Here is a 7,149-nt window from a genome sequence, read left to right as displayed (position 1 = left end):
GGACCCCTGGCATTGGAGAAAGGAAGTATGGATGCTGAAGTCTGTTGATTGATTTCTGTCATTTAAAGGAGTGGTGAGGATAATTCTGATTAAAATGTTATTAGTGGAGAAGCATATAAATGAAAATTTTTTAGAGCTATCAAAGGAGATTTGTCAGAACTGAGTGACACCTTATATGGATGGAACACATAGGTACATTTGAGAGTAATCTCTAGTTTTTAGATTGAGGAAATAGATAAATGATGTGAAAATCACTGGCAGAAGGAAAACACCAAAAGATCAGGTAGAATTAATTGGTGGAAATTTTTTACATGTTAATTTAGTTGAAATATGTATGTATGTAAGAAGCTACCAATGAAATTGAAATATATGATAGCTGACATATATGGTAATTTATTATATAATAAATTCTGGCTGAATTTAATACCTTAATAGAGCACTCACAAATTATTCAATTTTCCCAAATGATATGCATTTATTTTGAATCAAATGTTTCAAATCAGATAAATTAAATCAGCTTTTAATTATATTTATCAAATCCTTTAATTTAATTGTATACATGCCTATTGTCTACAACCACTAAAAATAATAGATGATTTAAGGAGGCAGTTATGTACTAATGTATTTTAAATTTTCTTAGAAGGTGAATGAAAGTATATTGGAACTAATAGAGAATATTTTAGTTGTTCTATTAGCGGCAATAATACTAACTAAAATATATATGTATATTTACATATATATGTAATTTGCAAAGTTGATCACACACTTAAGTTATTTGGGAACATCAATGAAGATTGATATATTTTGTTGAAGTTAATTTTACCTTTTGGAACACAATTAGTTTATGATTACAAATGCCTATTGAATTATATGAGGCCTATACACAATATACTTTCTCTTCTGTAGCACCATTTGATGCATGACTGTTATGATATAAACTAGAGGCCCAGTGCATGAAATTCGTGCATAGGAGGAGGGGTGGGTCCTTCAGCCCAGCCTGCACCCTATCACAATCTGGGAACTTTCGGGGGATGTCTGACTGCGGTTTAGGCCAGATCCCATGAACATCTCTCTTGCAATCTGGAACTGCTGGCTCCTAACCACTCGCCTGCCTGCCTGATTTCAACCCTAAAACTCAAGCTTCTTCTTTTTTTATTTTTAATATTTATATTTCTTCTTTATTTTTTATTTTAAAATTTAAGCTTCTTGAGAACATGAAGTGTTAACATTATCCCATATTCCTTACAGAGAGCTAAGCATGGTAAACACAGCAAATACTTAATACTTATGGGCTTCTATACAAACACTTTCCAACCAGGAATGTTTTAATAGGCAGTCTCCAAAAACTTGAACCGGAAAACCTAAAAGCAGAGTGTTCAGATTTCAGGCATCAGGTGTTATTAGCAGGACTTCTATCCCAATTAAATTCTAATTCTGAGCTCTCAACAGTCTGGACAAACTGCCCTTCACTATTTCCAAAGGTATTTTTGTTTGTTTGTTGTTGTTTTTTTGTGTGATTCCAAAATAGAGATTTATTTATTAAGAATTATTTAATGTTTGCATAAAAATCACCAATTGTTTGTTCCTCATTAGGTTTTTAACACACATGAATTCTTTGGGGTCCCTCTATTCACCCCAACACTTTCAAAATACAGCTCTTGTTAGTGCCAGGAGGGACAGTTAAGGCAGCGAGGTGTTTCCTTGGGTCTCGGCATCAGGAGGGCTCATGGTCTCCCCTCTGAGAGAACAGACATGATAGGTAGTTTCTTCGGTGGGGTAGGCTGTCCCTGAAGAAAATACTTATGCAGAAGAATGCAAATTCAGTCATCTGTGGTCAGTTACTCATACCTGATAGCTTTAAAATAAAGTCCCCTTTGCCAAGGTCATCAAAGGCTTGCTGGTTGTTTTCAACTATATAAAACTGTCTGGAAAATACAGTAGGAAAGAGCGAGGTCTATACTGACAGCGCTGTGACGTTGGGCTGTGCAACCACAGGAGAGCACACAGCAGTCTGCTTTAAAAAAAATCCCGTATAATTTCAAGTCAGACTCCTCGTGGTCCTTACACGACCTGAAACATCACTGCACCAGATCCTCATTTTTAAAATGAGGTATATGACAGGGCTCCCCCAGGGTCACACACCACGTGGGGGGACGGGGACAGAAAACCCTAGGACTTGACTTATTAGCAATATTGACTGATTTTTATCACACTGAAATGAAGGCAGTCGGTCTGTGCTGCGGTGAAATTAAAGGTGATTCGGAAGTAGAGTGGTTATTTATTGCTGTTAGGATAGACCTCAAAAATGACTTTTCAGAAACCAGGGCTGTCCCCTGCAACCCCAGCCAGACTCTGGGCTGCTCTGGGGGACGCAGGTCAAGGCTACCTGCCAGCTTGCTTCACAGTGATTCTGGCTGGTCTGTTTCTGGGAGTGCCGGCCGCTGGGCATGCCTACACCTTGTAGTTGAGCTCTGTGTTCATCTTGGTGTACATCTCATATATGACGTTGATACTGGCGGTGTAGTTGACCAGGAACAGGCGGACCTTCTCCAGGCACTCCTCCTCCATCACGTTCTGGCCCATGGCGAGTGCTTTCAGGAAGTCAGACCTGTAGGGTGTGGTATACAGCGCTGCCTGGAAGATCTTCTGCACGATCCAGCCGTGGTACTTCTTGAGCACCATCTCGTAGGCCTTGGTGGCGTTGACACGGATGAGGTTGGGGTGGCTCTCGTCCTGCTCCCCATCGCAGATGCTCTGAAGGAGGACATAGATGAAGTGGCGGGGGGGCCTTTTCAGACACGTCAGGCCAGCGTGGCCTCCACTTTGGGCCACTCTGCTCCGTACATTTCCTTCTCCACCTCCAGGACGTTTTGCAGGGTCTGGAACTTGGCCCGGTTGTTGTACACAGCTTTGATTTTTGTGATGTTACCACTTATATCTGCCTTGATGGGCATAAACACTGGGGACCCAAGGCAATCGAAGAAGCGAGGCAGGTGGGACACCACCTGCAGGAAGGGCCCAATCTCCATCTACTTGTCCACTGGCAGCGGCTTCAGCAGGTGCTCGGCTAGCAGCGCCATTTCCAGTCGAGGCCAGTGGTGATGCCGTTTTCTAATCGATCTTCCTCTTCCTTCCCCAGCACACTCCAAACTTACTCCGGACTGACCACCTAGCCTGCCATCAGGACCATGTTCTGCCTGTTTGCCAGTCCCCACTTCCCCCCGCACCACCAATCATTGAAGCCTGAGGGCGGGGGGAGGGACCAAGCGGTCTGCCTTCCACCCGCTCACCTGTCCCCACCACACCATTCACCCTCGTTCCCCCGTTATCGCAGCGTGGCCGGGGTTGGGGGCGGAATACACCGAGAGGTGCTCAATGCCCCTCTTCGTGACCAGTCATTTGGTTGTCAAGGTTGTCATGGTCGTCTTGGACACTAGCTTTTTATATATATAGATGTGTGGAAACATTATGGTCTTTTATAATTTTACTGCAACTTCAGAGAAATTTTATTTGAAAATTTACTATAAATTATTTTCTGAACTGTAGGTTATAAACTTTGGTTCATCATGGTAATGGTGGTATCTATTTGAGTATTTCAAACAATTTTTTACCCAGAGAATCATCCTTCTTTGCTCTTTTGCCAATCCCCTATCTTTACTTTTATTACCTCTCCCTTACCTAAACCACTTCCCAAAGCTTACCCTAAGCCTATCAAGAATTTCCCATTATTTCATTTTTCCAATTAACCCCATTCTTCCCACTTAGAACAAATTTAAATCCAGTTTTAAGGGTCCAGGTTGGTTGAATAAGATTAAAGAAAAAGAAAGCAGTGACATCCATGAAGATAATCCTTCCAAAGATTTTTATTATGCATTTATTTCAATACTTAAGTGGTCTGAAATAAATATCAATTATTCAATTTTTGCTCTAAAATATTAATTAGTAGAATTTTTTCTTGACCCAGAGAGCCTTAAACCACATCAAATTTTGTAAAAACTTTTTCCTATGTGTTTATAATTTCCAAGAGGGAAAAGAAAACAATAAATATGTCAAAACTTCTATTTCAAGAATTATCTGTCTATGTCAAAGGCAGAATATGCAATATAACAATTTTGAAATTAATAAATGCAACTTCTGCATTGTAATTAATACCTATAGAATGTAAAAAATATTGCATGAACATTATTTATTTTAAACAAAAATTACAGTTGACTATAAAAATATTTCAGTTGCTGCAAAACAAAAACAAGCAGTTGTAAAAAAAAATCAAAGTATCAATTAAAGAATAGATTATTTGAAGATAGAGCCAGATAAAAGTGTTTGAATTAGCTCATAATTAGCTCCTCAAAAATCTCAAGAATAATATTGAATCAAACAATAACTTTTCAGCACAAAGCATCTGAGAAAATACCTGTGAATCTTACTTCTGATAATTACCTACAATATAGAAAAAAACTTATAACTCAATTAATAAGAAGACAACTATCCAAATTAAAGTATAGGCAAGGATTTGAATAGATACTTCTTAAAAAAGATATCAAATGCTAAAGAAGCACAGGAAAAGATGATCAATATAATTAGTCTGCAGGGAATTGCACATTAAATTGCAAATTTATTTGCATAATAAAATACCACTTTATACCCACATGGATGACTATAATAACAAAGACAGACAATAACAAGTATTATTGAGCCTGTGGAGAAATTGGAACTCTCATACATTGTTGGAATATAAAATGCTGCAATCACTTTGGGAAAATACTTAAATTGTAAACATGGAGTTACCATATAACCCAGCAATTTCATTCCTAGGTATAACTGAAGAGAATTGAAAATATCTGTGCATGCCAAAAACTGTGCACCAATATTCACAGCAGTACTATTTATAATAGCCAGAAGTGGAAATGATTCATATGTCCATCAACTGATGAATAGATTGAAATATATGGTACATTCATACAGTGAAATATTATTTTTAAATGCAAAGGAATGAAGCAGTGGCATAAGCTATGATATGGGAAAACCTTGAAAACACCACACTAAGAGCAAGCAGTGATCATATATATTTTTTGCATGATTACATTAATATGAAATGCCCATAATGGGTAAATCTCTAGAGATAGAGAATAAATTGTGTTTGTCATGGTCAAGGGGAAGAAAGAGGAGTGACTGCTAATGGACACAGGCTTTTTTTTTTTTGGCAATGAAAAGATTCTAAAGCTACTAAATTGTACTCTTAAATGGCTGACTTTTATGAAGCTTTTTTTTTTTCAATAAAGCTTTTAATGGGAAAAAAGAAATAAAATAGATTTATAAATTTTGGAAATATTTTCACCAAAATCCATTCCTCACTTAATGACAAAACCAATGGCCTTGGTTTTTACAACCAGACCTTAAGATAAATTATTAAATTTTGTGTATTTTATTGTCACATTATTTTTATTTTTGGTCAGGTAATATATTTTAACTGCACTAACCCAATTATATTAGGAAGTACATATATAGCTAATGCAATTTTAGATATTGTGGTTAATCACAAAATTTGGATGTTGAATTTTGAAAACAATTAATTTAAATGTATATTTGAGACATTTATGATTAAATAGATAATATTCTGTCATAAGATATATTCCTTTAAAAGATATAAATCATAAAACATGTTATCATTTTTCTTCAAGTACTAGTAACTTTATTCTGTGTTTCCTACTGTGGCTTTCGAGGCACTTGATTATAAGATTATTCTCTGTATAGATAGTAAATTAATTTTCTATCACTGAATGTTTTAAAGTAACTGGTTCTTTGATTTCTGATAGTAGTCTACCCAACAAATTGAATCTTCTCTTAATTTTCTTCTCTCAATTTTTCTAAATATCAATGAGTACCATGAATCTGAATTCACTGCATTATCTCTAAAGAAATGTGTCAGTGAGAGAATAATAGGCAAATAGTTTAAAAATGTGAATGTCAAAATTAGCTAATGCAGCATCATTTGCTTAGTGGCTGTCTGGCATATAGGACAAGGTTGCGTTTTCTCTCTGTTACTTTATGCTATTCTGGCCACTACTGAGGAATGTTATTCAGTTTAATATATTAAAATTAAGACTTTCAATTTTTAAAAAATATTTTTATTTATTTCAGAGAGAAAGGGAGAGCGAGAGACAGAAACATGAACGATGAGAGAGAATCATTGATAAGCCCGAAACCTGGGCATGTGCCCTTGACCGGAATTGAACCTGGGAACTTTCAGTACACAGACCAATGCTATATCCACTGAGCCAAATTAGCTAGGGCAAGATTTTCACTTTTAAATCACATAAAAGTCACTGATTTTTTTCCTTTTACATTATAATATAAATGTTTCTGGAGACATAAGCAAAGGAAAAATGCAGAGTTTCTGGCAAACTTGAGGATTATTCCAGTTAAAATTTATTTACTAAAGAAAATAAAATGTGTATATATATATATAACATGTATATATAACATGTATATATAAACATAATAAAATTACAATTCACTCTGAAATAAGTTGGAGTCAACTTTCAAAGAGTAGTGAAAATTTTTTCTTTACTATATTTAGCTTAAACATGCAGCATTTTCTTCCACTAGAGAAAGGAAGGCCCCTCCTATTGCGCAACAGATTGGCCCTGATTTACCTCACTTGCCAACCATTAAAATACACTCAATCCAATCCAGAGGGAGTTGCTTGCCCTCCCTATGATTTGAGTGGACACATATGAAGTGTAGAAGTGAATGGTTGAGAAGTTCTAAAATTTGTCAAGAAGCCCTAGCAGGTTTGGTTCAGTGGATAGAGCATCCGTCTGTGGACTGGAGGGTCCCAGGTTTGATTCCAGTCAAGGGCACATGTTCAGGTTGCAGGCTCGATCCCCAGTGGGGGGTGGGGGGGTGTGCAGGAGGCAGCCCATCAATGATTCTCTCTCATCATTGATGTTTCTATCACTATCTCCCTCTCCCTTCCTCTCTGAAATCAATAAAAATGTATTTTTTTAAAAAAATAAAAAAAAATAAAGTTTACCAAGGGAATTCAAGGAGTACAAAATAATAATGAGTTTAAAAACAAAAAACCTCAAATACAAAAGAGAGAAATACACTCTAGAGCCTAATCCTATATAATAAAAACCTAATATGCAA

The 7,149-nt window shown here is 36.5% G+C and overlaps 1 pseudogene; it reads right to left on the bottom strand.

Annotated features, from left to right (window-relative positions):
* Positions 1–2,451: 2,451 nt before the first annotated feature.
* On the bottom strand, positions 2,452–3,080 carry LOC102428558 (annotated as a pseudogene).
* Between the last annotated feature and the right edge of the window lie 4,069 nt (positions 3,081–7,149).

This window comes from Myotis lucifugus, unplaced genomic scaffold (genome assembly GCF_000147115.1).
Source record: "Myotis lucifugus unplaced genomic scaffold, Myoluc2.0 scaffold_24, whole genome shotgun sequence".
In the NCBI taxonomy this organism is placed as follows: Eukaryota; Metazoa; Chordata; class Mammalia; order Chiroptera; family Vespertilionidae; genus Myotis; species Myotis lucifugus.
This window is presented reverse-complemented; position numbering and strand designations above follow the sequence as displayed.